Source organism: Oncorhynchus mykiss, chromosome 30 (assembly GCF_013265735.2).
Source record: "Oncorhynchus mykiss isolate Arlee chromosome 30, USDA_OmykA_1.1, whole genome shotgun sequence".
Classification (NCBI taxonomy): domain Eukaryota; kingdom Metazoa; phylum Chordata; class Actinopteri; order Salmoniformes; family Salmonidae; genus Oncorhynchus; species Oncorhynchus mykiss.
The window spans coordinates 18,869,213-18,879,946 of NC_050570.1; the positions used below are offsets into that span (position 1 = coordinate 18,869,213).

A 10,734-nucleotide genomic window follows, 5' to 3' on the forward strand; every position below is an offset into this window, starting at 1 on the left:
ATTTCACACATTGGGCCATACACATTTTCCAGGTAAGGACGGGCTCTGACATTTTAACAAAACGTTTCCGCGAGTGCGGGAACTACCGTAACAAAAAAACCCAGTTAAAACCCAGTCAAAGGTTTGGAATTCAAATAAAATTTGATTTGTCACATGCGCCGAATACAACCGCGAAATGCTTACTTACAAGCCCTTAATGAACAATGCAGTTCAAGAAATAGAGAAAATAAAATATTTACGAAATAAACTAAAGTAAAAAATAAATAAAAAAGTAACACAATAAAATAACAATAACGAGGCTATATACAGGGGCTACCTGTACCGAGTCAATGGGCAGGGGTACAGGTTAGTCGAGGTAATTTGTACATTTAGGCGAGGGGGGGGGGTGTCAATATAAATAGTCCTGGTGGCCATTTGTTTAATTGTTCAGCAGTCTTATGGCTTGGGGGGTAGAAGCTGTTAAGGAGCCTTTTGGATCTAGACTTGGTGCTCCAGTACCACTTGCCGTGTGGTAGCAGAGAGAACAGTCTATGACTTGGGTGGCTGTAGTATTTGACAATTTTTTGGGCCTTCCTCTGACACCACCTAGTATATAGGTCCTGGATGGCCCGAAGCTTGGCCCCAGTGATGTACTGGGCTGTACGCACTACCCTCTGCAGCGCCTTATGGTAGGACGCCAAGCAGTTGCCATACCTGGCAGTGATGCAACCGGTCAGGATGCTCTCAATGGTGCAGCTGTAGAGATTTTTGAGGATCTTGGGACCTATGCCAAATATTTTCAGTCTCCTGAGGGGGAAAAGGTGTTGTTGTGCCCTCTTCACGACTGTCTTGGTGTGTTTGGACCATGATAGTTTGTTGGTGATGTGGACACCAAGGAACTTGAAACTCTCGACCCACTCCACTACAGCACTGTTGATGTTACGCAGTCGTGGGTGAACAGGGAGTACACCCCTGAGGGGCCTCTGTTGAGGATCAGTGTGACAGATGTGGGAGCGACCTGTAAGGAAGTCCAGGATCCAGTTGCAGAGGGAGGTGTTTAGTCCCAGGGTCCTTAGCTTAGTGATGAGCTTTGTGGGCACTGTGGTGTTGAACGCTGAGTTGTAGTCAATGAACAGCATTCTCACATAGGTGTTCCTTTTGTCCAGGTGGGAAAGGGCAGTGTGGAGTGCGAGTTTGGAAATGTAATAGGCCCAAACCGAATGTATGGTGACAATAAGTAGCCTAGGCCTATTGTCACAGTGAGGGTTTACTTGTAGGTGGTTTTGCTGGCCTCCACCTGATTTGTTTGGTTAATTTTCTTCTTTTAGAGCTGAAGGAACATCGTGAGGAGGAAAGAGGCGAGGAATCACGGACAAGTTCTGGCCTGGTTTAGATCTTATCTGTCGGAAAGATATCAGTTTTGTCTCTGTGAATGGTTTGTTCTCTGACAAATCAACTGTAAATTTCGGTGTTCCACAAGGTTCCGTTTTAGGACCACTATTGTTCTCACTATATATTTTACCTCTTGGGGATGTCATTCAAAAACATAATGTTAACTTTCACTGCTATGCGGATGACACACAGCTGTACATTTCAATGAAACTTGGTGAAGCCCCAAATTGCCCTCGCTAGAAGCCTGTGTTTCAGAAATAAGGAAGTGGATGGCTGCAAACTTTCTACTTTTAAACTCGGACAAAACAGAGATGCTTGTTCTAGGTCCCAAGAAACAAAGAGATCTTCTGTTGAATCTGACAATTAATCTTAATGGTTGTACAGTCGTCTCAAATGAAACTGTGAAGGACCTTGGCGTTACTCTGGACCCTGATCTCTCTTTTGACGAACATATCAAGATTGTTTCAAGGACAGCTTTTTTCCATCTACGTAACATTGCAAAAATTAGAAACTTTCTGTCCAAAAATGATGCAGAAAAATTCTAGGTTCGACTACTGCAATGCTCTACTTTCCGGCTACCTGGATAAAGCACTAAATAAGCTTCAGTTAGTGCTAAATACGGCTGCTAGAATCCTGACTAGAACCAAAGAATTTGATCATATTACTCCAGTGCTAGCCTCCCTACACTGGCTTACTGTCAAGGCAATGGCTGATGTCAAGGTTTTACTGCTAACCTACAAAGCATTACATGGGCTTGCTCCTACCTATCTCTCTGATTTGGTCCTGCCGTACATACTTACACGTACGCTACGGTCACAAGACGCAGGCCTCCTAATTGTCCCTAGAATTTCTAAGCAAACAGCTTGAGGCAGGGCTTTCTGCTATACAGCTCCATTTTTATGGAATGGTTTGCTAACCCATGTGAGAGACGCAAACTCGGTCTCAACCTTTAAGTCTTTACTGAAGACCACCGTGCTTCTACACCTGCATTGCTTGCTGTTTGGGGTTTTAGGCTGGGTTTCTGTACAGCACTTTGAGATATCAGCTGATGTACGAAGGGCTATATAAATACATTTGATTTGATTTGATTAGATGCATAGGACTGGAAGAGGAAATTCTCTAGTGGGGGATAAATATTTTATTTTTGCTTGAAGCGAAATCGAATGGGCACACTGGCCACATAGCGGCTATCTCAAAGCACCGAGCGACACTATCTTTCCGGAAGCAGGAATTGATATCTGATTCAATACTATGTAATTACTAATGGATACTAATGGATAGATAAATATATTTTTTGACTATAACAAACAGTGTCTGATAGCTACTGAACAGCAACAATTTACAATGAGATATAACCTATATGATCAAAGAAACATCGCTTTAGTTTACGGGGAGAGTGACAAGGATGGGAATGAGGGAGAAAGAAAAATGAGGAATTGACATTAAAACACCACAACACTACACTGCAGACGCGTTCATGTTACGTTTTTGCATAATAGCATAATAGCTTGCCAGCCAGTGTGGCAAAGTGTGTTTATTGAACCCTTCTGAGCATTGATCAAAACCTCTAGCGGCTCTCAAACGCTTTCATGGAAATGGGTGAGAATAATACATGATTTTAATTAAAATGTTGAGTGAAATTCATCTCGAGGAGCAGGCCTCGAGTTGCGGATGAATAACCAATGGCCAAGAATAAAGAACAACGCGCATCCATCTTTAAATGTAATAGTGGTAATTAATACAATTAGATCAAATCAGTAGGCTACTATTTTATCCCTATATGGAATGCCTTCTGCATTTCTTTTTTTCTTACTAACCATATAAACAGACGCTGTTTCACAAAAGCCACAACATTAAATAGGGCTATCACAAATGATCAAAAGTGACAACAAATTAGCTATGTCAAACAACCTTAAATGTAACGTCCAACAGATTATTACATTTCAACATTGACAGTGATTTATGTGGGTCACTGGGTGACTTCTTGATCTCAAAGATGTCATGACCCCTATAACAAATTCAGAGGGAATCATTTGTAGAGCCTGGGGATGGAGGGCTGTCCATTTACTACCTGGTAATGCACCTGTAACTGATTATCATAATACATGTCCATACACAAATACACTATATGGCCAAAAGTATGTGGATACATGCTCATCAAACTTTTCATTCGAAAATCATGGGCGTTAATATGGAGTTGGTCCCCTTTTGCTGCTATAACAGCCTCCACTCTTCTGGGAAGGCTTTCCACCAAATATTGGAACATTGCTGTGTGGACTTGCTTCTATTCAGCCACATGATCATTAGTGAGGTCAGGGCCTGCCGTTTAGGCCTGGCTCGCTGTCGGCTTTCCAATTCATCCCAAAGGTGTTCGATGGGTTTGAGGCAGGGCTCTGTGCAGGCCAGTCAAGTTCTTTCACACCGATCTCAACAAACCACTTCTGTATGTACCTCACTACATAATGTCGCCAGCACCAGCCTAAAGTTGCATCCCTCCCTCCCTCGGGTAAAACGTTTTTAGGCGACCTGTTTAACGATGGGAAGATCTGCTGGGTGGAGACGGGGCAGACCTTCAACTCTCCCAGTGCCTGGGCCACACACTGCTAGCGCCTGGTCAACCCTGCTAAGAAGTCGGGCTGTGGGTGGGCCACAGTGCGCTACAGGGGCCAGAAACGAGTGCAGTACAAGACCAGCTGGCTGCACAAGTACCAGCCCAGCGCAGACATGGTGAGGAGGAGAAAAAGAGGGAGGTTTGTTGATACGGAAACAAAGCTCTACAGGAAAAGAGGCATCAAAAGGAAGGGATGCTGGAAGAGGGAGATTTGGAGGGAGAGAAGCACTGTAGAATACTGGCATCTCAAACCCTCCCTCGTCTTGTGATGTCAGAGCTTAGTGAGCGAGGTAGAAGATGACGCGATGGGAGATGAGGAAGAGGGAAAGACGGCATTGCCGACAGGTGACAAGAGCAGGAAGAACAAACCTGAGCTGAATGGTGAGACATTCAATCCACCAAGAATCTGGAGAAATGGCATTATGTAATTTAAACTATGTATGGTAGAGAGTGATATGAGAAAGATGTATCTAATGGGCTCCCTCTAACATATATCAGCCTTGTACCCAGGAGAGGAGACAGAGAGATAATCCCCATCAGATACTGCACTCTGGGTACCAGGAATGCAAGGTATATTTGTGCTTATCCCAGCCTGTCTCAATAATGCATATAAGGTAGCGTCAACACTTAAACACATACTGTATATCGACAGGGGTCCACACACGTTGGTGGGATTATCAGCTTTCTCAGCCATCAAGAGATTCCAGCCTTTCAATGTGCTGTATGCAGTGAGGTGGTGGGCTACCTCGGAGAACGATAGGACACTAACACACAACGTGAGTATTTCCTTTAAAAGCAGAGACAGTGAGCAATGTCAGAAGTATGACATTGCATTCCCCAGGCTCTGGCATTGCAGTAATGATCTTCAACATGTATGACCTCTGTTGTTGGGCCCTTTTGCTTGCAGTTTAAGAGCATTTCCCTGTCGCAGATAGAGATTGGGTCTTTGCTGTTGAGGAAGAGGTAAGCCAGAGTAACACTGATAATATCAGGACATGGATCAACACACGCCAATTCCACAGTATGATACAGATGTTTGTGTGAAAAACAATCAATGACCTTTCAGATCTGCCAGAATCTGTTCATGCGAAGTCTGTCAGGTAAACATCTATAACACCAACTTATCACTATTCAGCAAAGGCCCAATGACCATGGCATCCCTGTGGTGGTGGTGGTGGTGGTGGTGGGGACCTATGTACAATATAACTTCCTGACCAGTGACATCCTGAATGAGATGGTATTGTCTGTAAACTTAGTTATCATCATAGTAACCATACTTATGCAAATTCATTCAAATTGTAGACCATTGGCCATTTTGTAACTGTGTTCTTCTTACTGTATTAAATTATTGTTTCACAGATGCTGCTGGTGGACTTCTACAGGGCAGCTCCTGACCTGGTACAGTTCCATCAGTTCTGGTGTCCTGATACCACCACGATGGACAAAATCAAGGTCTGTGAAACATAAGCCATTTACAACAGGAAACTGCTATGTAACACAAGTAGCATAGATTCCACACCATGTTAATCACTTAGGGCCGGATGCTAACTTGTGATCTGCGCATGATACCCAAATTATCTCACATCTCTCATTGACATCGATACATTTGCGTGAAGTTCGAGTCATGCATGTTATCTCCAGTTAGGAATTGTCCCTCAGAGATTTCCTCCTCACTTGTTTGGTTTCGCTCTCCCTCTCTCTCCCCCAGGGCTCTCTGAGAGGCCACACACCCAAATACCAGACCTACTCTCAGATCCTGGAGCTCATCTACAACCAAGTCATCAACACACACTAAGGTGGAAGAGAAACAAGTTTGTGTATAATGCATTGATCTCAAATTAAAATCTCAAAATGACAAAATTATCTACACAGATAATAGGTTGTCATTTCTGTCCTTTGTCTGTGGTCTTACAACTGCTGCCATGGCCTCAGGCATACTGTAAGCTGAATGTGCACTGGCCTGGAGGAGGAGATGGTGACTCCAGAGTCCGGAGGGTGAGTGTACTGGTCTCCATGGCCTTTTCTGACTGTGAGGTCTGTATAACTGACAATGTTTGTACAGTATAACGTGATGATTTGTGTGCTGTGAATGTGTTCCCTAGCGTCTGCTGCCAGTGCTTGGCATCAGACTGTTGTTACAGAAGTCGACATGGAAATAAGGGTCTTCCTCTTCTCTATTACCTGTGATATATTTATTGAAACTGTGGTCTGTGACATGTGGAAGTACTGATATGAGAACAATGCCTTGAACCTGCTAAATACACAGAACAGGATGGCACACTGACATGGCAGCTCTGCTTCAAGCTCCTAAGCAACTTTGCAGCACAAGCATTTCGCTACACCCGCAATAACATCTGCTAAATATGTGTATGTTACCAGTGTGTATGTTACCAAAACAATTAGATTAAAAACACATAGTGGAACTACTTCTGTGTTTCTGTAATAGTAGTAGATTCTTGTTTTTTTGCAGTCATTAACCATGTTTCCATCTACAGTTTTATGCTAGTGAAGTCATATGAACAAAAATCACTACAGCTGTGATGGAAACAGGACGTTTTAGTACAATTTAATAAATGCAGACAAATCATTTGTTCGTTTTACATGGCGGGATCTTTTTGTGTTGGTAAAATTGATTATGCGAGAAATGGAAACGACTCTATACGCAAATATTGATATAAAAACCATCATATCGAAGTCAACTTGGAGTCACGCGATGATATGGTGTGTGGCCCTCCCACTACAACTCTGGAAACTATGCAGTTTATTAGGCTACAGATTAAATAAATTATGATGAACTTCACAGGCTGTTGAAAGTGCAAGGTGATGAGCTTTCTGCTCCTTTCCAATAAATATTGAGGGTCTTATTCTGGTGACACAATGAGCAATGCTTGATTGCCTTTTGACAAATATAAATATTTTTGCTCTTATCCATAATAATTTAATGTAGACTAGCTGTAACGGTCTGAGTGTAGTGGGTGAGGAGTCAGGCGCAGGAAGCAGAGAGTTCAGGGGAGTGCTATTTTAATGCACTGATAAACGCTGAACATAAGCCAACCCTCACAAAAACACAGGGCGTACTGAACAAACAAATGCACCAAACAGGGGGACTTAAACTGTCCAGGGAAAAACCCACAAAATGGGAAAACACAAAACCCAATAGACGTGCACACAAGTACACCAAACAGACGATCACAATAATTAATCCCACACAAGGAACCCTGCGGGCCGACTGACTAATAAAGCCTACTACCTAACTCAGAACAGGTGCACACAATCAACACATAAGGAGGGGGAGGAAATAATCAGTAGCAGCTAGTAGGCCGGCGACTACGACTGCCGAGCGCCACCCGAATGGGAAGGGGAGTGTCCTTCGGTCGGAGTCTTGACACTAGCCTACCAGCACAGCCTACCTCAGCATCCCTACTGTACTTCCCACGGCTATGGGTCCACCAGTTGATAAAACCAATATTTTTTGTTATTGAAAAGATATTTCACAACAACTTAGATGGTACAATGATTCCCTACACTATTCAGTGCTTGTTTTCTCACAAACTGAAATCGAGTGAACGGTGTAGAATTTTAGCAACCAGGAAATTACAGAGCGATTTCCACAACCTTTTTTGAGAGTTATTTAAGATACTCTTCAGGGTTTCAGACGTTTTCGGAAAATGGGCAGGGTCTGCGCTGTCTTAATTATAGGGGGAAGATTGTTCCACCATTGGGGTGCCAGGAAAGAGAAGAGATTGAACTGGGCTGAGTGGATGCTGCCCTGCCGTAGGGGTGCAAGGGCCAAGAGACCAGAGGTGGCGGAACAGAGTGCTTGGGTTGGGATGTAGGATTTGAGCATAGCCTGAAGGTAGGGAGGGGCAGTTCTTGTTGCTGCTCCGAGTGAGTAAACCACCACTGCCTGCATTATTGGCCAATGTGCAATCATTGGAAAACAAACGGGACAATCTACGATTAAGACTATCCTACCAATGGGACATTAAAAACAGTAATATATTATGTTTCACCGAGACTTGGCTGATCGACGACACGTATAATATAGAGCTGGCTGGTTTCTCCGTGTTTCGGCAGGACAGAGCAGCTACGTCTGGTAAGATGAGTGGCGGGGGTGTGTGTCTATTTGTCAGTAACTTCTGGTGCGCAATGTCTAATATTAAAGAAGTCTCACGGTATTGCTCGCCTTAGGTAGAATACCTCATAATAAGCCGTAAACCACACGATCTACCAAGAAATGTCTCATCTATATTGTTCGTAACCGTCTATTTACCACCACAAACCGATGCTGGCACCAAGACCGCACTCAACGAGCTGTATAAGACCATAAACAAACAAGACAATGCTCATCCAGAAGCGACACTCCTAGTGGCCGGGGACTTTAATGCAGGCAAACCTAAATCAGTTTTACCTCATTTCTACAAGCATGTCAAATGTGCAACCAGGGGGAAAAAAAACTCTAGACCACCTCTACTCCACACACAGAGACGCATATAATGCTCTCCCTTTCCCTCTATTTGGCAAATCTGACCATAATTATATCCTCCTGATTCCTGCTTACAAGCAAAAACTAAAGCAGAAAGTACCAGTGACTCGCTCAATACGGAAGTGGTCAGATGATGCGGATGCTACGCTACAGGACTGTTTTGCTAGCACAGACTGTAAAATGTTCTGGGATTCATCCAATGGCATTGAGGAGTATACCACCTCAGTCACCGGCTTCATCAATACGTGCATCGACTACATCGTCTCCACAGTGACCGAACGTACATTTCCCTTCCAGAAGCCATGGATTACAGGCAACATCCACAAGGAGTGGGACACTAATCCGAACGCTTATAAGAAATCCCACTATGCCCTCAGACGAACTATCAAACAGGAAATACAGGGCTAAGATTGAATCCTACTACACCGGCTCTAACGCTCGTAGGATGTGGCAGGGCTTGAAAACTATTATGGACTACAAAGGGAAACCCAGACGAGAGCTGCCCAGTGACGCAAGCCAGCCAGACAAGCTAAATGCCTTTTATGCTCGCTTCGAGGCAAGTAACACTGAAGAATGCATGAGAGCCGCAGCTGTTTTCCGGACGACTGTGTGATCACGCTCTCCATAGCCGATGTGAACATTCACAAAGCAGAAGGGGCCAGACTGATTACCAGGAAATGTACTCAAACTAAACTAAACTAAACTAAACAGTGGTAGGCCTGATCACCGACAACGATGAGACAGCCTATATGGAGGAGGTCAGAGACCTGGCAGTGTGGTGCCAGGACAACAATCTCTCTCTCAATGTGAGCAAGACAAAGGAGCTGATTGTGGACTATAGTAAAAGGAGGGTCGAACAGGCTCCCATTAACATCGACAGGACTGAAGTGGAGCAGGTCGAGAGTTTCAAGTTCCTTGGTGTCCACATCACCAACAAACTATCATGGTCCAAACACACCAAGATAGTCGTGAAGAAGGCTTGACAACACCTTTTCTCCCTCAAGAGACTGAAAAGATTTGGCATAGGTCCCCAGATCCTCAAAAAGTTCTACAGCTGCACCACCGAGAGCATCCTGACCGGTTGCATCACCGCCTGGTATAGCATCTGACCGTAAGGCGCTACAGAGGGTACTGGGCTGTACACACTACCATCACTGGGGCCAAGCTTCCTGATATCCAGGACCTACAGTGCCTTGCGAAAGTATTCGGCCCCCTTGAACTTTGCGACCTTTTGACACATTTCAGGCTTCAAACATAAAGATATGAAACTGTATTTTTTTGTGAAGAATCAACAACAAGTGGGACACAATCATGAAGTGGAACGACATTTATTGGATATTTCAAACTTTTTTAACAATTCAAAAACTGAAAAATTGGGCGTGCAAAATTATTCAGCCCCCATTAAGTTAATACTTTGTAGCGCCACCTTTTGCTGTGATTACAGCTGTAAGTCGCTTGGGGTTTGTCTCTATCAGTTTTGCACATCGAGAGACTGACATTTTTTCCCATTCCTCCTTGCAAAACAGCTCGAGCTCAGTGAGGTTGGATGGAGAGCATTTGTGAACAGCAGTTTTCAGTTCTTTCCACAGATTCTCGATTGGATTCAGGTCTGGACTTTGACTTGGCCATTCTAACACCTGGATATGTTTATTTTTTAACCATTCCATTGTAGATTTTGCTTTATGTTTTGGATCATTGTCTTGTTGGAAGACAAATCTCTGTCCCAGTCTCAGGTCTTTTGCAGACTCTATCAGGTTTTCTTCCAGAATGGTCCTGTATTTGGCTCCATCCATCTTCCCATCAATTTTAACCATCTTCCCTGTCCCTGCTGAAGAAAAGCAGGCCCAAACCATGATGCTGCCACCACCATGTTTGACAGTGGGGATGTTGTGTTCAGGGTGATGAGCTGTGTTGCTTTTACGCCAAACATAACGTTTTGCATTGTTGCCAAAAAGTTCAATTTTGGTTTCATCTGACCAGAGCACCTTCATCCACATGTTTAGTGTGTCTCCCAGGTGGCTTGTGGCAAACTTTAACCAACACTTTTTATGGATATCTTTAAGAAATGGCTTTCTTCTTGCCACTCTTCCATAAAGGCCAGATTTGTGCAATATATGACTGATTGTTGTCCTATGGACAGAGTCTCCCACCTCAGCTGTAGATCTCTGCAGTTCATCCAGAGTGATCATGGGCCTCTTGGCTGCATCTCTGATCAGTCTTCTCCTTGTATGAGCTGAAAGTTTAGAGGGACGGCCAGGTCTTGGTA

At 43.9% G+C, this 10,734-nt stretch overlaps 1 pseudogene; it reads left to right on the forward strand.

Annotated features, from left to right (window-relative positions):
- The first annotated feature begins 3,667 nt into the window (after positions 1-3,667).
- Positions 3,668-6,441, forward strand: LOC110522755 (annotated as a pseudogene).
- Positions 6,442-10,734: the final 4,293 nt, after the last annotated feature.